This window comes from Rhinoderma darwinii, chromosome 1, assembly GCF_050947455.1.
Source record: "Rhinoderma darwinii isolate aRhiDar2 chromosome 1, aRhiDar2.hap1, whole genome shotgun sequence".
NCBI lineage: Eukaryota > Metazoa > Chordata > Amphibia > Anura > Rhinodermatidae > Rhinoderma > Rhinoderma darwinii.
The window spans coordinates 343,568,472-343,589,643 of record NC_134687.1 but is presented as its reverse complement, the minus strand read 5'-3'; positions in this window follow the sequence as shown (position 1 = coordinate 343,589,643).

The following is a 21,172-nucleotide window of genomic DNA, read 5'->3' as shown; positions in this document are numbered from 1 at the left end:
TAGACAGCAGTTATGGCTCTTAAAATGTGGTGACAAAAAAATGTACAATTTTTTTTAAAAAGTGATTATATTGTGCAAATGCTGAAAAACATAAAAATATATATATACATATGGTATCGCCATAATCGTATTGACCTGCAGAATAAAGTAACACTTATAGTCCACAGTGAACACTTTAAAAAAAAGAATAAAAAAACATTGTCAGAATTGATGGTTTTTGGTCACCTTGCTTGCCAAAAAATTTAATAAAAAGTGATAAAAATAATCGCATGTACCACAAAATTTAATCAATGTAAACTACAGATTATCGCGCAACAAATAAGCCCTAAGCTCCGATGGAGAAAACATTAAAAAGTTCTGGCTCTCAGAATATGGCGACACAAAATGCGCTCCAAAAGCCAAATGGTGCTCCCTCCCTTCTGAGCCCTACAGTGTGCCCAAATAGCAGTTTACATCAACATATATGGCATGGCCATTCCCGGGAGAACACGCTTAACAGTTAATGAGATATTTGTCTTTAGTGGCACAAGCTGGGCGCAACATATTGTGCACTAAAATGGCATACCAGGTGTCAGTGTATAGTATAAATTGCATTTGTGAGTTGGTTGTTGTACCTATCTTTATATAAACAAATCAGATCAGAGACATTTGTTAAGGGAGAGGGGGAGGGTCTCAGCGCTTCTACTGTGGTGGTCCATGTTTTTATTGCCACCCTGGTTAACTCATTTAAGAAGATAAGACCTGTTGGTTGGTCAACAGGGTAAAGTAGAGCTATTCTAAGTGGGACTGGGGCTTAAAGGGGTTTTCCCATCAGAAGCATTTATGACATATCCAAAGGATATTTGTAAAAAAAAGGGAAGTTCCACAGCACTCACTGAAACCAGAGCGCCCCACTCCCACAGAAGCAAAAGGAATGCAAATTCCATATCCAGAAATCCCATCCAGACATTCCTTAACCCTTTAGTGACCAGCCTATTTTAGGCATAATGACCAATTTTTTAAGTTTTTCCATCGTCGCATTTAACCCCAATGCACACGAGTAAGTAACTGTACGTCGTCGCGGGAGGTTACTTCCCGCACGACGACGTACAGTTACTGAGTTTTTCCCGGTGCACACTGTCGGCGACAGGTCAGCTGTCCACTCTTGGTCCTTTGCCGCTGATTTCGGGGAATTAACCCCTTAAATTCGGCGATCGGTTGCATTCGCCAAATTTTAGAGGTTTCTAGCATATCGGCAGACCCCGGTCCGAAATCGCGGGGTTTGCCGATAGTATGCCAAACGGAAGCCAAACAATGGCTTCCGTGTCTGCCATGGACGGAAGCCCATCAGGACTAACCTTCGGCTGGTCCTGATAGGCTTCCTGTCAGAGTGACAGGAAGTCACTGTGTCGTTCCCGATGCACACTGTCGGGAACTTGGAGATCAGCTGTCCCCGACAGCTGACACTCCAGTGTTGTCGAACAGCGGCTCATCGCCGCTGAATCCGGCAATTAACCCGTTACATGCGGAGCTCGATTGCGATCTCCGCATGTAGGGGGTTTGTAGCACATCAGCAGCCCCCATGCAATCGTGGGGGCTGCTGATGCTTGTGATGGCATCCGGAGGCCAGGCAACGGCCTCCAGGTCTGCCATGTATGGAAGCCTATGAGGACCAGCCTCTGGCTGGCCCTCGTAGACTAACTGTCAGAGTGACTGTGACGTCACACTGACAGTTGGAATATGTTACACTACCTAGGTAGTGTAATGTATTCTAGCAGCGATCAAAGCTGCAGGTCAAAAAAATAAAGTGTAAAAAGTAAAAAAAAAGTTAATAAACAAAAAAATAAAGTGTCAAATGTAAAAAAAAGTTAATAAAAATGTTTTATAAAAGTGTAAAAATAAAAGGTTTTGTTTTCCTATAATAAGTCATTTATTATAGGGAAAAATGAAAACGTTTAAAAAAGTGCACATATTTGGTATCTATGAAACTATAATGTTAATTTTTCCGCATGGTGAACGCCGCAAATAAAATAAACGGAAAACTGTGAGCATCGCTATTTTTTGGTCACCACCCCTCCCAAGATATAAAATAAAAAGTGATGAAAAAGTCGCATTTACCCCAAAATGGTACCAATAAAAACTACAACCCGTCCCGCAAAAAAACAAGACCTCCCACAGCTTTTTTGACTAAAAAATAAAAAAGTTACGGCTCAGAATAGCGTGTCTCAGAAAATAAATTATTTTATAGAAACGTAATTTTATTGTGCAAACGCTGCAAAACTTTAAAAAAACTATACACATATGGTATCGGCGTAATCGTACCGACCGGCAGAATAAAGTAAAACATAATTTATTGTGCACGGTGAACGCTGTAAGAAATAAAGAATTTAAAGCGCCAAAATCGCTGTTTTTTGGTCACCTAAGCTCTAAAAAAGATCCTGTGGGGTCAAAATGCTCACTATACCCCTAGGAAAATTCCTTGAGGGGTGTAGATTCCAAAATAGGGTCACTTTTTGGGGGTTTCCACTGTTTTGGTCCCTCCGGGGCGTTGCAAACCCGACATGGCACTGAAAACCAATCCAGCAAAATCCGCGCTCCAAAATCCAAAAGGCGCTCCTTCGCTCCTGAGCCTTGCTGTGGGTCCAAACATAAGTTCATGACCACATATTGGGTATTGCCGTAATCGGGACAAATTGCTTTACAAATGTTGGGGTGCTTTTTCTCCTTTATTCCTCGTAAAAATGAAAAAATTCTATGTTTCCACAGAAAAATAGGTGATTTTCATCTTCACAGACTAATTCCACTAAATTCTGCAAAAAAACTGTTGGGTCAAAATGCTAACTATACCCCTAGAAAAATGCCTTGAGGGATGTGAAAATGGGGTCACTTTTTGAGGGTTTCGACTGTTTAGGTACCACAAGACCTCTTCAAACCTGACATGGTGCCTAAAATATATTCCTAAAAAAAGGAGGCCCCAAAATCCACTAGGTGCTCCTTTGCTTCTGCGGCCTGTGTTTCAGTCCATTAGGACACTAGGGCCGCATGTTGGATATTTATAAAATCTGCAGAATCTGGGCAATAAATATTGAGTTGCGTTTCTCTGGTAAAACCTTCTGTGTTACCGATTTTTTTTTATTACAAATGAATTTGTAAATTTCACCTCTACTTTGCCTTAATTCCTGTGAAACGCCTAAAGGGTTAAAATACTTTCTGAATGTGGTTTTGAATACCTTGAGGGGTGCAGTTTTCAAAATGGGGTGATTTATGGGGACTTTCTAATATAGAAGGCCCTCAAAGCCACTTCAGAACTGAACTGGTCCCTGAAAAAATGGCCTATTGAAATTTTCTTGAAAATATGAGAAATTGCTGCTAAAGTTCTAAGCCTCGTAACGTCCTATAAAAATAAAAGTACGTGAAAAAAATGATGCAAACATAAAGTAGACATATGGGGGATGTTAACTAGTAACTATTTAGTGTGGTATTACGATCTGTTTTACAAGCAAATACATTTAAATTTAGAAAAATGCAAATTTTTGCCGATTTTGGCTAAAATTTGACGTTTTTCACAAATAAATATTGAATTTATCGACCAAATTTTTTCACTAACATAAAGTACAATATGTCACGAGAAAACAATCACAGAATCGCTTGGATAGGTAAAAGCATTCCGGAGTTATTACCACATAAAGTGACACATGTCAGATTTGAAAAAATAAGAGCTATAACTTTTTTATTTTTGCGTCAACATAGCTATATAAGATCTTGTTGTTTGCGGGACAAGTTGTATTTTTTATTAGCACAATTTTGGGGTACATATAATTTATTGAATAACTTTTATTAACTTTTAATCCTTATTCACGCGAATGTGTGCGTTTTGCGCGCGCAAAAAACGCAGCGTTTTTTGCGCATTGCAGTTCCGTGTGTCATCAGTGTTGGCTGTGTGATTTTCACGCATATGTCATGCTTATGACATGTGGTTTTGATGTTTAGAAAAAGAAATGAAGGAAGTGCTTTTATTTTTTCCTTCATTTCTTTATCTACTGTTGCGCGAATCACGCGCGACACACGGAAGTACTTCCGTGTGTCATGTGCGATTTTCATGCGCGAAAAACGGGCAAGTATAGGACATGTCGTGAGTTTTACGCAGCGGACATATGCTGCGTGAAAATCACGGACTGTTTGAACGGCCCCATTCACTAACATAGGTCCGTGCGATGCGCGTGATTTTCACGCGCGTATCACTGACGTAAAACACGTTCGTGTGAATAAGGCCTTATTTGGGGGGGAATAGAAAAAAAACAGCAATTTGCTGTTTACCGTGTGGTATAAATAACCCAATAACTTTATTCAGCGGGTTGTTACGATTGCAACGATACCAAATTTATATAGATTTTTTTACGTTTTACTACTTTTACACAGTAAAAACACATTTTCTCCATATTTGAAGAGCCATAACTATTCTATAGTTGTATGAGTGCTTTTTTTTGCGGGATGACTTATAGTTTTTATTGGTACCATTTTGGAGTACATGTGACTTTTTGATCACCTTTTATCACTTTTTCTAACCCCTTCCCGCTCCTGGACGTACTATTAGGTCATGGCAGCTGTATCGTTCGCGCTCCATGACCTAATAGTACGTCTTGGGAGTAACGGACGTTTCGGCCGTCCTCCCGACACATACAGGAGCTGTGACAGCTGCTGTCTTGTTCAGCAGCTGTCACAGCTCCTACAGCGGGGACCGATCGCTGTGTCCCCGAAGATTAACCTCTTAAAAGCCGCGTTCTATAGAGATCGCGGCTTTTTAGGGGTTAAGCTGCCATCGCCGGCCTGCTACACGACAGCGGCCGGCGATGGTGACTATGACAACCGGACACCAAACAATGGCGTCCGGCTATGCCATAGACGGAAGCCTAGTGGGTCCTGACAACGTGAGTGAGTAGCTGACAGTTCTAATACACTGCACTACGCATGTAGTGCAGTGTATTAGAATAGCGATCAGGGCCTCCTGCCCTCAAGTCCCCTAGTGGGACAAAGTAATAAAGTATTAAAAGTAAAAATCCCCCTTTTTACCTTATCAGTCATTTATTATTAATAAAAATATATAAACAAACAACTAAACGATACAAAATTGGTATCGACGCGTCCGTAACGGCCTGAACTACAAAATTATTTCGTTATTTATCCCGCACGGTGAACGCCGTAAAAGAAAATAATAATAAACCGTACCACAATCATAATTCTTTGGTCACCTCACCTCCCAAAAAATGGAACATAAAGAGATCAAAAAGTCGCATGTACAGAAAAATGGTACTGATCGAAACTACAGTTCGTTACGCAAAAAATAAGTCCTCGCACGGCTTTATTGATGGAAAAATTAAAAAAGTTCTGCCGCTTAGAATAAGGTAACACAAAAAGTGAATGATTTCTTACAAAATTTATTTTATTGTGCAAACGCCATAAGACATAAAAAAAAACTATAAACATAGGGTATCGCCGTAATCGTATCGCCCCGCAGAATAAAGTGAATATGTAATTTATAGCGCACGGTGAACGCTGTAAAAAAAACTGAATAAAAAAACAATAGTAGAATTGCTGTTTTTTAGTCACCGCGCCACCTAAAAATAGAATAAAAACTGATCAAAAAGCCGCATGCACCCCAAGAAAACTGCAATGGATTCCTCAAGGGGTCTAGTTTCCAAATTGGGGTCACTTTTGGGGGGTTTCCAATGTTTTGGCACCACAAGACCTCTTCAAACCGGACATGGTGCCTAATAAAAAAGAGGCCTCAAAATCCACTAGGTGCTCCTTTGCTTCGGAGGACGGTGCTTCAGTCCATTACCGCACTAGGGCCACATGTGGGATATTTCTCAAAACTGCAGAATCTAGGCAATAAATATTGAGTTGCGTTTCTCTGATAAAACCTTTTGTGTTATAAAAAAAATGGTATAAAGAGGATTTTCTGATAAAAAAAAAAAGTAAATTTCACCTCTACTTTGCTCTAAATTTCTGTGAAACACCTAAAGGGTTCATAAACTTTCTAAATGCTGTTGTGAATACTTTGAGGGGTCTAGTTTCTAAAATAGGGTGTTTGATAGGGGTTTCTAATATATGGGCCCCTCAAAGCAACTTCAGAACTGAACTGTAACCTAAAAAAATAAATAAATGAGGCAATACTTCGCTTCTTACATTATACTGATAATGAGCCGTGCCCACCCCGAGATGACCCCAGTTTTGACCGTTTGTATAAAGGGAGACCCCTATTAGACCGTTTCAGTGCCCGGTTTTCCCAAGCATACACCCCCGAGAAGTGTATTTCTATTGATGAGTCCCTGGTACATTTTAAAGGGAGGGTTCAATTCCGCGAGTACCTGCCGGGTAAGAGGGCAAGGTATGGCGTGAAGATGTATAAGCTATGTGAGAGTGCATCAGGGTATACCTACAGGTTTAGGATATATGAAGGAAAGGCCACCCCCAAACCAGACTGCATCCTGGACTACAATAGGTACATGGGAGGGGTGGACTTGTCAGATCAAATCCTGAAGCCCTACAACGCCATGCTGTGAGGTATAAGAAGCTGGCCGGGCAAATCATACAGATGGCATTGTACAATGCGTACATTCTACATCGATGCACAGGCCAGAGGGGAACTTTCCTGGAATTTCAAGAGGTGATTATCAAGAACCTAATCTTTAGGGACCAAGAAGGGGGGGGCACCCAGTACTTCTGGAAGCGAGGCCACACGCATCGTACCAGGGCAACACTTTCCAGGAGAAGTTCCCCAAACTGGCAAGAAGGGTAAAAGTCAAAAGAGGTGCAAAGTCTGCTATAAGAGGGGGATAAGGGAGGACACAATATATCAATGTGACACGTGTCCCGAATAACCAGAGCTCTGTATGAAAGAGTGTTTTAAAATTTATCATACATCCCTTGGTTTATAATTTACCCCAATTTTACTTACCCTGATGCACTCCGCACAGCTTATCCCCCCTCGTCTTTCACCTCTGGGCACTGCTGTGTGCCCAGGCAGCTGATAACAGCCACATGTACGGTATTGCCATACCCGGGAGAACCCATATTACAGTTTATGGGGTGTAGGTCTCCGGTCAAAATGCTCACTACACCTCTAGATGAATGCCTTAAGGGTGTAGTTTTTAAAATGGGGTCACTGCTTGCGGGTTTCAACTGTACTGGTACCTCAGGGGCTTCTGAATACATGACTTCGCACTAGAAAATCCCCAGTAGGCCAAATGGTGGTCCTTTCCTTCTGAGCCCTCCCATGGCCCCAAACGGTAGTTTTTCACCACAAATGGGGTATTGCGGCACTCAGAACAAATTGCGCAACAGAATGGGGTATTTTGTTTCTTGTGGAAATAAGACATTTTCAGCCAAAACGACATATTATTTGAAAAAAATAATTTTGTTTTAATTCCCAGCACAATTCAAATAAGTTCTGTGAAAAAACGATGAGGTCAAAATGGTCACAACACCCATAAATGAATTCCTTGAGGGGTGTAGTTTCCAAAATGGGGTCATTTGTGGTTGGTTTCTATTGCTTTGATACCTCTGGGGCTCTGCAAATGCGACATGGCACCCGAAAACCAATCCAGCAAAATCTGGACTCCAACAAACACATAGCGCTCCTTTCCTTCTGAGCCCTCCCATGGGCCCAAACGGCAGTTGATCACCACAAATGGGGTATTGCCACACTAAGGACACATTGGGCAACAAAATGGGGTATTTTGTTCCCTGTGAAAATAAGAAATTTTGATCACAAATTAAATTTTATTGGAAAAAATGTCATTTTTTTCATTTCACAGCCCAATTCAAATACGTGCTGTGAAAAAACTGTGCGGTCAAAATGGTAACAACAACCATAAATGAATTCCTTGAGGGGTTTAGTTTCCAAAATGGGGTCACTATTGGGGGATTCCTACTGTTTTGGCACCTCAACACCTCTTCAAACCTGGCATGCTGCCTAAAATATATTCTAATAAAAAAAGAGGACTCAAAATGCACTAGGTGCTTCTTTGATTCTAGGTCTTGTGTTTTATTCCACGAGCGCAGTAGAGCCACATGTGGGACATTTCTAAAAACGGCAGAATCTGGACAATACATATTTAGTAGTGTTTCTCTGGTAAAACCTTCTGTGTTACAGAAAAAAAATTGAATAAAATTGAAATTCAGCAAGAAAAATGAAATTTGCAAATTTCACCTCCACTTTGCTTTAATTCCTGTGAAATGCATGAAGGGTTAAAAAACTTTCTAAATGCTGTTTTGAATAATTTGAGGGGATTAGTTTTTAAAATGGGGTGTTTTATCAGGGTTTCTAATACATAGGCCCCTCAAAGCCACTTCAGAACTCCAGAGGTACCTTTAAAAAAAGGCTTTTGAAATTTTCTTAAAAATCTGAGAAATTGCTGTTTATGTTCTAAGCCTTGCAACGTCCAAGAAAAATAAAAGAATGTTCAAAAAACGATGCCAATCTAAAGTAGACATATGGGAAATGTGAACTAGTAACTATTTTGGGTGGTATAACCATCTGTTTTACAAGCAGATGCATTTCAATTCTGAAAAATGCTATTTTTTCAAAATTTTCTCTCAATTTTGCAATTTTTCACCAATAAACACTGAATATATCGACCAAATTTTACCACGAACATGAAGTCTAATGTGTCACGAGAAAACAATCTCAAAATCGCTTGGGTAGGTTTAAGCATTTTGACGTTATTACCACATAAAGTGAAATATGTCAGATTTGAAAAATGGGCTCTGAGCCTTAAGGCCAAAACAAGGCTGCGTCCTTAAGGGGTTAAGGCAGGATTCACAGAAAACAGCAATTCTTGGATTGTTTTTTATTTTATTTTTTACGGCGTTCGGCGAGTGGGTTAAATAATGTGATAACTTTATAGTTGGGGTTGTTGCGGATGCGGCGATACCAAATATGTGTAACTTTTAAAAAAAATAATAATAACAAAGCATTCCGTAAGGTGAAAAAGTGGGATTTTCATTTTTTTTTCACTTATTTATTTATTATTAACTTTATTAAACTTTTTTTTAACGTTTTTATTAGTCCCACTAGGGGACTTTACTGTGCGATCATCTGATAGCTATTATAATACACTGAAACACTTCTGTATTGCAGTGTATTACTTCCTGTCCGTGTAAAACAGCCACTGGCATGGCCTAACAGGCATTAACTAAAGGAAGACCTGGGGGCCTTTATTAGGGCTGCCATAGAAGACACCGGCACCCTGCGATCTTATCGCAGGATGCCGGTGGGGTGAGAGAGGGCAGGGGTATAGCTAGGAGGGGCAGGCGCAACTTAGAGGGGGGAGCCAGGGCCGCACCGTCCATGATGGCAGCCTGCTGTCTCTCTGAAACCAGCCGCCACCACCCCCTCCTGCACTATAATTGTACCTACGTCTATAGGACACAGGTACAATTAGAAGCAATGAATGGCCGGGTACGTTGCGTGCCCAGCCATTCATCGCCTTTCTACGAGTGAAGCGGCACGATACTTTGCGACGCTTGCATTGTTGAAGGGCGCTGATTGACAGGGAAAGTCATTCTGCCCTGCCAATCAGCGCCTTTCATAGACGCTTCGTTCAACCCCAGGAGACCTGCGCAGAAGAGAGCAGGTCTCCATTGCTGCCATGCGGCGCGGGAACGGGATTAAGGTGAGTTTGTATAGTTTGTTTTTTTATCCTGATAAAAAAGTGTGTGCCATTATCTACGGGGGGTGGCTTTATCTACAGGGGTGGCTTTATCTACGGGGGGGTTTATCTATGAGGGGGCTCTATCTACAGGGTGGGCTATATGTGGAGCACTATATACAGGGGTGGGCTATATGTGGAGCACTATATACAGGGGTGTGCTATATCTACAGGGGGGCTATATTCAGGGGTGGGCTATCTGTGGTGCACTATAAGGCGAGATATATGTGGGACACTATATACAGAGGTGGACTATATGGGGGGCACTATCTACCGGGGCCTCTATGGGGGCACTATCTACAGGGGGCTCTATGGCAGGCACTATCTACAGGGGGCACGGTGTGCGTGTGTGTGGGACACAGTTTATGGTGCTATTATAATTGTCACGGTCACAGGGCATGTGGACCCACTAGGCCGCTCCGCCGTAGCGGAGAGGCAGCTGACCAAGTCACAGTCTATACGAAAGTCTATAGTAGTTAGCTGTTAGGATCTAAGCCATGAATAAGGACGGAGACACCGTCCGAAACGCGTAGGCTACCCACCTTTACACCTTTGTTCATTGCAAGATAATATATACGCTATTGAATACCCTATTTTTTAACAAGAATAATTAAAACTTGGAAAAAGATTCCTTTTACCTCTATCAACGCTGGATCCAACCATCCTTTCCTTTAAAGCTGTATTTATGTACTGAGCTTGGTTCTGGAGCTGTATTTATGTACTGAGCTTTGTTCTGGTGCTGTATTTATGTAATGATCTTGTACTGGAGCTGTATTTATGTACTGAGCTTGGGTCTGGTGCTGTATATATGTAATGAGCTTCGTTCTGGTGCTGTATATATGTACAGAGCTTGGTACTGGAGTTGTATTTATGTACTGAGCTTTGTTCTGGTGCTGTATATATGTAATGTGCTTAAATCTGGTGTTGTGTATAGAACTATCTTGCTTGTAAAATTTTCAAATGTTTTTATGCTCGAGTTACATAAAAAAAAAATGTGGAAAAGAAATGACACGTCATTGATTGGCAGAGAAAACAAACATGGCGAGGGGGAAGGAGATGTCGGGAAAAAGATGGGGGAGGGCGCCAAACTGAATCTTTGCCCTGGGTGCTGGAGCACCTAGCTACGCCTTTGGAGAGGGAGCCCCCTTCCTCTCTCCAAAACCACTCAGATGTGGCGCTTGCTATTGAGCGCCGCATCTGAGGGGTTAAATGAGTGGGATCTATACTGATATTGATCTCGCTTGTTAGAGTAGGGATGCCTCCAGCCCTTAGCTACCTTTGGTGACTGAGTGCAGGGAGATTTAATGGCTCCCTGCTCTGTTAATTTATTCTGATGAAGCGCCGTAAAAAGGCTACAGCATGCGAATAAAGCGCGTTAGTGGCCACCTTAAAAACACCTATGGGCGGTCACTAACAGGTTAAATGGTGAAAAACTTGAGGACAGCATCCATCATGACACAAGAGCTTGAAAAAGACTCCTGTGGGGTCGAAACGTAGCTTTTTGTATTGGGATGTGTTAATAAACACTAAGTTTTATGCCATGATAAATGTGGTCCTCAAGTTTTTCACCATATCCACAGGATATGTCATAAATGTCAGATAGATGCGGGTCCCACATCTATCTGACATCTATGACATATACTGTGGATATCCAAAGAGAGATGTAAGCAGCACAGTAGAACAAGAACCTCCAGGGTATCTGGGTGCAAGCTTCCAGGGATCCGACTTGTAAATCCCCAATCGTGTACAAGATATAGAGAAAGAGGCAGCACTCCACAGGTCAAAATTAGAATACGTTTATTCACTCATCAGTGAAAAAGGTACAACGTTTCAGCTGCTCGATGCAGCCTTTGTCAAGCAATATAAAACAGACAATTCAGTGCTTTTATACAATGGGTTAATTAATATATGTTTATACGTATTGCTTCCTTTCACCTGATACCTCACAGCTGTTGAATGTTTTGATCCAAATTAGGATTTTGTGCGATGACTTTTACTAAGTCACTTTTTTTAAGTAGAACACTGTTGTTTATATGTTCACGAAATGTATTTTATTACATGTTAGAACACTATGATGATGGATCTTGTATGGTCGATCAAGTATACACTTATAATAACTTTAAATCTTTTATTAAGATGTTTATATCTGATTATGGCTCCTCCCATTGTGGGTTGTATAAAAGCACTGAATTGTCTGTTTTATATTGCTTGACAAAGGCTGCATCGAGCAGCTGAAACGTTGTACCTTTTTCACCGATGGGTGAATAAACTTATTCCATTTTTGACCTGTGGAGTGCTGCCTCTTTCTTTATATCTTATATACTGTGGATATGTCATAAAAGTCCCTCATGAGAAAACCCCTTTAAAGCTCCTCTATTGTGGTCCACAGCTTATGAGATGGCCGTCTCTTCCAGTCTGGTTCTTGTTAGGATAGTGGCCTGCTAGTATAAAAAAGATTGGGAGTACTCATACTACCAAGTACTTTTGGTAGTGATAAAGTATCAGAATTTAGTCTCAATTGTCAGTCAGCCTTCATGTCCTCCATGCTGCTGCAGGTTCTATATTTATGTGATAGATAGAGATAGGAGAGCAGGATTCTTCTCTTCTCTGTATGCAGTGAATAGTAGACATGTTCAGATCAAACTGAGATTAGAGAAATAGTCTGCAGGGGGGAAAACTGCTACAAAAAAATGTCATATACAAGTCAGATGGCTAGAAATAGAGTTACTCTTCATGTATATACAAATGACAGCTTATTCTGAAAAATCATCTTAAAAGTTAGGTACGCCTCAACGTAAGCGGGCCTGGTTAATTCTGTGCCACATCTCTAAATGTAACTTCATAAGTGCACTATTTAGGTAACTGCTGTAGACCACATTCCCTCACTACTCAATCCTTTAACGAAAAAATTCTACTTGACTGTAACTAAAATGTTCATTTTCACTACCACAATTATTACCCCTCCTAACCCTAGCAAAGAACTCTTTATCTCTCCCTCTCTTGTACTCACTCACCTGACTTCCTCTGCAAATCTTCTCCCAAACATTAAAGCCTTACCCTCTAAACACACACAACCAACCCATGCGCTATCCTTCTTACACTTGTTATCCCCATTATCTTATCTCACTCCTATCACCGATCAACTTCCACAAACTCTTGCAAACCCTTAAAGAGGCTCTGTCACCAGATTTTGCAACCCCTATCTGCTATTGCAGCAGATAGGCGCTGCAATGTAGATTACAGTAACGTTTTTATTTTTAAAAAACGAGCATTTTTAGCCAAGTTATGACCATTTTCGTATTTATGCAAATGAGGCTTGCAAAAGTACAACTGGGCGTGTTGAAAAGTAAAAGTACAACTGGGCGTGTATTATGTGCGTACATCGGGGCGTGTTTACTACTTTTACTAGCTGGGCGTTCTGATGAGAAGTATCATCCACTTCTCTTCAGAACGCCCAGCTTCTGGCAGTGCATATCTGTGACGTCACTCACAGGTCCTGCATCGTGTCGGCACCAGTGGCTACAGTTGATTCTGCAGCAGCATCAGCATTTGCAGGTAAGTAGCTACATCGACTTACCTGCAAACACCGATGCTGCTGCAGAATCATCTGTAGCCTCTGGTGCCGATGTGTCCTCGCTCGTCTGACACGATGCAGGACCTGGGGAAGTGACGTCACAGCGTGATCTCTCGAGAACACGGCTGTGTCTGCACTGCCAGAAGCTGGGCGTTCTGAAGAGAAGTGGATGATACTTCTCATCAGAACGCCCAGCTAGTAAAAGTAGTAAACACTCCCCGATGTACGCACATAATACACGCCCAGTTGTACTTTTACTTTTCAACACGCCCAGTTGTACTTTTGCAAGCCTCATTTGCATAAATACGAAAATGGTCATAACTAGGCCAAAAATGCTCGTTTTTTAAAAATAAAAACGTTACTGTAATCTACATTGCAGCGCCGATCTGCTGCAATAGCAGATAGGGGTTGCAAAATCTGGTGACAGAGCCTCTTTAAATCTCAAAAGATTTTGCTTCAACCATGCTCCCCCAATCCCTCTCTTCAGAGCACTATGGAATGTACATTCTGTCTGCAACTTTCCTACATACAGACTTACATAGTTATATAGTTAGTACGGCTGAAAAAAGACACGTCCATCAAGTTCAACCAAGGGACGGGAAAAGGGAAGGGAAAAATTTCTACACATAGGAGCTAATACTTTTTTGTTCTAGGAAATTATCTAAGCCTTTTTTAAAGCCATCTACTGTCCCTGCTGTGACCAGCTCTTGCGGTAGACTATTCCATAGATTCACAGTTCTTACAGTAAAGAAGGCTTGTTGCCTTTGCAGGTTGAACCTTTTTTTCTCCAGACGGAGGGAGTGTCCCCTTGTTTTTGAGGGGGTTTTACATGGAACAGGATTTCACCATATTTTTTGTATGTGCCATTAATATATTTATATAAATTAATCATGACTTGTTCATTTCTTACAGGCTATCCTTCCTGGGTCTAACTGAAACATGGCTGACACCCACTGAAACAGGGTCCCTCTGCAGCACATTCCTTTGGCTGCCTTAAATTTAGTCACACAACCCACCCCAGCAACAAATACACTGGAGAAGCTTATATTCTCTGAGAACTGCTCTTTCAACTCAACTCTACCTCTCCAATACCTCATAATTTCTCATATGACCCACTGTTGGAAAGCAGAGGGCGCAAATCTGAAATGTGTTTCAGTAAAGCAACCTATAAAATGGTTGCTGTAAATTAGTGCTGGCCCTTCTCCTTGGAGGTTACATCACATCTTCCCTTTGTGGCTGTGTGCAAAAGGTGGGGAGAGGTAAATATTGGCACTTGTCAAATATTGATAAGTATATCATTGTACGATAAAAAAAAAGGGTACCCACCACTGCTTGCTGACGTGCATCCTCATGCTCCTGCTCTTCTGCTCTCTAGTCTGTACTTCACACATAATGTGTTGCTGGAACCTGCTTTTCGGAAGTTATCATCACTGTTTCCACAGCAGTGGCTTCCGGCATCCAACATCATGGTGCCGAGCTCCCCCTACCACTCCAGTAACGTTTGGAACTGTGCATGCCATAAAGTATGCATAGTCCACAGGTAGTATAGTTCAAGCATAGGAGATAGGATCATCCACGGTCCTTACTCCCCTATGCCCTTTGTGTGCTATACAGCATCTGTGTTGGTGTCGTGCATTGACACACTACACAGATGCTAATACACATGGCAGTCTCCAGTGGACCTAAAATTCGTAAATAAAAAAAAAAGTCATGACACAATATAACTTACAATACTTTTCAAAAGAATAACTATTTGTAACAAAATGAATAGTAAAAAAAAAAAGGTAACACATTCCCTTAAATGTCTTTATTTTTACGTTCTCTCAGACTCCCACTCTCTACGATATAGTCACTTCATGATGTAGAAGCCACAACTATTTTGTTTTATAAAATTATAATAGCTTCAGCTCTCAACTCAGGTACTCATCTTACACTCAACAGAACTCGACGATTTAATAGGCAGCTCTGGCACACTAATCTGACAAAAAAAAAACTGAGACAATCTTACCAGGTTGCTAAGGGACATTGGAAGAAACCCCACTCCAAGAAAGACTTTGTAACATACAAGGAAGCACTTCTTAACTTTAAATCCAAACTCACTTTTGCTGAACAAGCCTATTTCTCTAGTGTCATATCTCGTTTATCCCACAACCTCAAATAATTATTTAACACTTTTAATTCCCTACTTTGTCTCTTACATCTCAAATATCAACTGAGGACTTCTGTAATAAATTCTCTCATCCCTTGGCACCAGAGACTTGGACCACTCTTGGATCTCCTCGTACCTTACTAACCATACATTTAGCTTCTCCCACTAGCACACTTCCTCCTTTCCTCGCCCCCTCTCTCTTGGTGTAATCTATAGACCCCCCAATATAACTGAGGAGAAGGAAGGTCAGCTATATAAACAGATGGAGCGGGCTGCACAGGCGGCTACTGTAGTGATAATGGGAGATTTTAATTTCCGGGATATTAATTGGTGTCATGGTTCGGCTTCAACTGCAAAGGGGAGACATTTCCTCAACCTGTTGCAGGAAAATTTTATGGGCCAGTTTGTGGAAGACCCGACTAGAGGTGAAGCTCTGTTGGATCTGGTCATTTCTAATAATGCAGATCTTGTTGGGAATGTCAATGTTCGTGAAAACCTCGGTAACAGTGATCACAATATAGATACATTTTACCTATACTGTAAAAAACAAACGCAGGCTGGGAGGGCAAAAACATTTAATTTTAAGAAAGCCAATTTCCCCAGGATGAGGGCTGCAATTCAGGATATAGACTGGGAAGAACTAATGTCAAATAATGGAACAAATGATAAATGGGAGATTTTCAAATCTACTTTGAGTTATTATAGTGCAAAATTTATTCCTACAGGTAATAAGTATAAACGACTCAAATTAAACCCCACATGGCTTACACCTTCTGTGAAAGGGGCAATACATGACAAAAAAAGGGCATTTAAAAAATACAAATCTGAGGGTACAGCTGTAGCCTTTGTAAAATATAAAGAGCTTAATAAAATCTGTAAAAATGTGATAAAATTAGCAAAAATACAAAATGAAAGGCAGGTGGCCAGGGATAGTAAAACAAATCCCAAAAAATTCTTCAAGCATATAAATGCAAAAAAGCCAAGGTCTGAACATGTAGGACCCCTAGATAATGGTAATGGGGAGTTGATCACAGGGGATCAAGAGAAGGCAGAGTTACTAAATGGGTTCTTTAGCTCTGTATATACAACTGAAGAAAGAGCAGCTGAAGTAGCCGGTGCCAGTGCTGTTAATATATCAGTTGATATACTGAATTGGATGAATGTAGAGATGGTCCAAGCTATATTAAATAAAATAAATGTGCACAAGGCCCCGGGACCAGATGGGTTACACCCTAGAATTCTTAAAGAGCTTAGTTCAGTTATTTCTGTCCCCCTTTTCATAATATTCAGAGAATCTCTAGTGACTGGTATAGTGCCAAGGGACTGGCGCAGGGCAAATGTGGTGCCTATTTTCAAAAAGGGCTCTAGGTCTTCCCCAGGTAATTATAGACCAGTAAGCTTAACATCCATCGTGGGGAAAATGTTTGAGGGGCTATTGAGGGACTATATACAGGATTATGTGACAATAAATAGCATTATAAGTGACAGCCAGCACGGTTTTACTAAGGACAGAAGTTGTCAAACTAACCTAATCTGTTTTTATGAAGAGGTGAGCAGAAGTCTAGACAGAGGGGCCGCTGTGGATTTAGTGTTTTTGGACTTTGCAAAGGCATTTGACACTGTCCCCCATAGACGCCTAATGGGTAAATTAAGGACTATAGGTTTAGAAAATATAGTTTGTAATTGGATTGAGAATTGGCTCAAGGACCGTATCCAGAGAGTTGTGGTCAATGATTCCTTCTCTGAATGGTCACCGGTTATAAGTGGTGTACCCCAGGGTTCAGTGCTGGGACCACTATTATTCAACTTATTTATTAATGATATAGAGGAAGGGATTAATAGCACTATTTCTATTTTTGCAGATGACACCAAGCTATGTAATATAGTTCAGACTATGGAAGATGTTCATGAATTACAGGCAGATTTAAACAAACTAAGTGTTTGGGCGTCCACTTGGCAGATGAAGTTTAATGTAGATAAATGTAAAGTTATGCATCTGGGTACCAACAACCTGCATGCATCATATGTCCTAGGGGGCGCTACCCTGGCGGATTCACTTGTTGAGAAGGATCTGGGTGTACTTGTAAATCATAAACTCAATAACAGCATGCAGTGTCAATCAGCTGCTTCAAAGGCCAGCAGGATATTGTCGTGTATTAAAAGAGGCATGGACTCACGGGACAGGGATGTAATAATGCCACTTTACAAAGCATTAGTGAGGCCTCATCTAGAATATGCAGTTCAGTTCTGGGCTCCAGTTCATAGAAAAGATGCCCTGGAGTTGGAAAAAATACAAAGAAGAGCAACGAAGCTAATAAGGGGCATGGAGAATTTAAGTTATGAGGAAAGATTGAAAGAATTAAACCTATTTAGCCTTGAAAAAAGACGACTAAGGGGGGACATGATTAACTTATATAAATATATTAATGGCACATACAAAAAATATGGTGAAATCCTGTTCCTTGTAAAACCCCCTCAAAAAACAAGGGGGCACTCCCTCCGTCTGGAGAAAAAAAGGTTCAAGCTGCAGAGGCGACAAGGCTTCTTTACAGTAAGAACGGTGAATTTATGGAATAGCCTACCGCAGGAGCTGGTCACAGCAGGGACAGTAGATGGCTTTAAAAAAGGGTTAGATAATTTCCTAGAACAAAAAAATATTAGCTCCTATGTGTAGAAATTTTTCCTTCCCTTTTCCCTTCCCTTGGTTGAACTTGATGGACATGTGTCTTTTTTCAGCCGTACTAACTATGTAACTATGATGTCGTCCAAGGCTCTGCACTGGGACCCTTGCTCTTCTCCATTTACACCTTTGGCCTAGGACAGCTCATAAAACCATAAGGATTTTAATACCACTTTTAGACCGAAAGCACACAAATTTATCTCTCTGGACCTGATTGTAATGGCAGGAAGGAGGTGAAGGGAAAGTGAGCCCTAATCTACACACCGCCCTGTCCCTGCCTACTTGCAACGACCCGCCCTAGGCGACGGGGTACAACTGGGCGGCGGTCCCTACGCTGTCTAAGTGCACGGGAGAAGAAACAGGGAACACGCAAGGGAAGGGGCAGTAGCCCACGGAACGCCGCGAGGAAACGGAGCGGTGAATGAGTTGTCAAGACCAGGATGAAGTGGAGTATACCCAAGTGAGCACGGAGGAGGAAGCAAGCCGGAGGCAAAGCAAACGGGTTAAGCAGAACAGCAGCAAGGCAGAAGCACGGCAGAAGCAGGCTGGAGGAAGCAGCAGTGGGGCCAGGAATCCAAAAGAATTACAAGCACTGAGGAGGAGAACACAGCAGGTAATAAAGGACAGGGGGCGGAGCTAACTCCGACTGACCAGGCCGCGATAGGCTCTCCCACTCCTGAGCCTGCCACCCTGGTTGGTGGGAGATGGTGTCAGTCGAACAGGTCTGGCCTCAGGTGTGGATTGATTAATCCCAGGAGTATACCTAGACGTAGTACCTGGCAGATCCCTAACACTGATGTTACTTCTCTGCTAGTCATAGTCCCAGACTGTCTATCAACAATCTTTTTCTCCTCTCGCTTCCTAAAACTCATCATGAGGAAAACAGAATTTATCATATTTCCCCCATCTCACTGAACCTCCTTACCAGAACTTTCAATTACAGTTGATTGTTTTCCTTGTCTTACAAGTCCATTGCCTCTGGATACTATTTGATTCTGCCCTATCCTTCAGAGCACACATCTAAACCCCTTACCAACTTCTGCCGCCTCCACCACTAAAAACATTACTCACATCTGCACTTTTCACAACCCCGAGTAAACAAAAATACTTGTACATGCACTCATTATCATCCTGCTCTGTGGTCTCGCATCTAAAACTCTAGCACCTCTCCAATCCGTCCTCAACACCACTGCCTGGTAAATCTGCCGCTTCCCTCATTACTCCACTGCCTCCCCCCTCTGCCAATCCCTACACAGGCTACCAACTGCCCTGAGGATTATTTTCAAAGTACTAACCATGACATACAAGGCATCAATCTGTCCCCTCCAGACTTCTCCGCCCTAATCTCCGATACCTCCCCACACGTAATCTTCAATCCTCATAAGACATTCTTCTCTGCTCTCCTCTTGTCTGCTCCTCACATCATCGCCTTCAAGATTTCTCCCATGCATTACCCATACTCTTGAACTCATGACCGCAACACTTCAGACTCTCTCTCACCATCTAAACCTTTACAAGCAACCTATGAACCCACCTCTTTAGAACAGATTACAACCTCCATTAATCCTGCTACGACTACTTTACTGGATCAACAGCTTCTACCCTAACCTTCTTTCTCCTTCCTCCTGCCCTCGTAGATTGTAAGTCCCTTGTGGGCAGGACCTTCACTTCTTCTGTATCAGTCTGTTACTTAGCACACTTATGTTTATTGTCTTATGTTATCTATTTAAACCCTTCTGTATTTCCTATGAACAGTACCCTGAAATTAATGGCGCTTTAAAAAAAAAAAAATAATAATACATATTTTAGGACTCATTTTGTAAAATATTGATCTTTCCCTGGAGATCAATCTCATACTCATACTGGTTTAGAAAGTTGGATAGCTTATCTTAGGGTCATCAATTTACAAAAGTTTTTAAATTAATTTTAATGTACCATTAAAGCAATTTTTTTTAGTCATTTAATGCTTCCATTTATTGGAAATATCTCGTAAAACTCACTTCAGATATATTCTTGAAGACAATCTTCCTTCATGAAGAAGTGCTCTTTAGAAAGCTTCTATTCCTCCTACAGACTTGATGGCTCACTGACCCATGTCTCAGCATTTCAATGAGCGTTTCCTGTCTCTCGTTATGATGTTAAACCACAGAGTTTAGCATATAAGAATAAAATGAAACATTTCTTCTTATGCATGACTTTGGACAGAGGTGTTCTGGAATAAAACGTTCTGGCTGAACTGTACTTCCTAATCAAATGGGTGTAACAGATGGCTGCTGGAGCAACCCATCACAATGGAAATATCTGCAGTTCTCATGGTAACAGAATCTGTCAGGTCTGAGGGATTTGCAGGGTTTTTTTTACCAGAGCATCTGATATGCAATCTCTTTCGAGCTGTCTAGCAATCATTCTCCTTTTACACCTCCTATTCAGCTTCATGAGGACAAAGATGAGATGCTTTCTCAATAAAGGATACCATACAGAATATAATTATATTCTAAGCACTTAATCTAGTTTGAGTGTGAATATGTGGGAAGACCTAATTATACTACCACAAAACAAATATCATAGTTCACATTAAGCTGTATCTCGTGACTATGCAGATTATATTATCTGAACATATTGCTGCCCATTCTATAGTAGATAAGTGGAGGTCGTCTAAGTTTGGATTTCTCTAACAGAGGTTGTTAGAAAATGCCAGTTTTAAGGGCATGTCTAAGCAGGATGAAGGATGAGTATTCTAAGTAATATATTTCTTATAGAAAAAAATGTAGGATTGTTATTTAAATTGTAAGACTCTGAGAAAATGTTACTAATTATATAGCAGAACAAGTATTCTAAATTAGATGAAGATGGAAAGACTGAAGTAAATCACTGAGTCAAACACCTTCTTAAAGGGGCACTACAACACAAGTGTTTTTTGGAGGCACCTGAGCTAATATATTTTAGAATTGAATTTCTATAAAATATTCTCACTAGAAAAATAGCTCCACATAGTCCATTAACAAGCTACACACAGCCTTTTCTCCATAAGCAAACTATAAACCACCGCAAGTGGCTGTAGTTGGTTTACCTGCCAA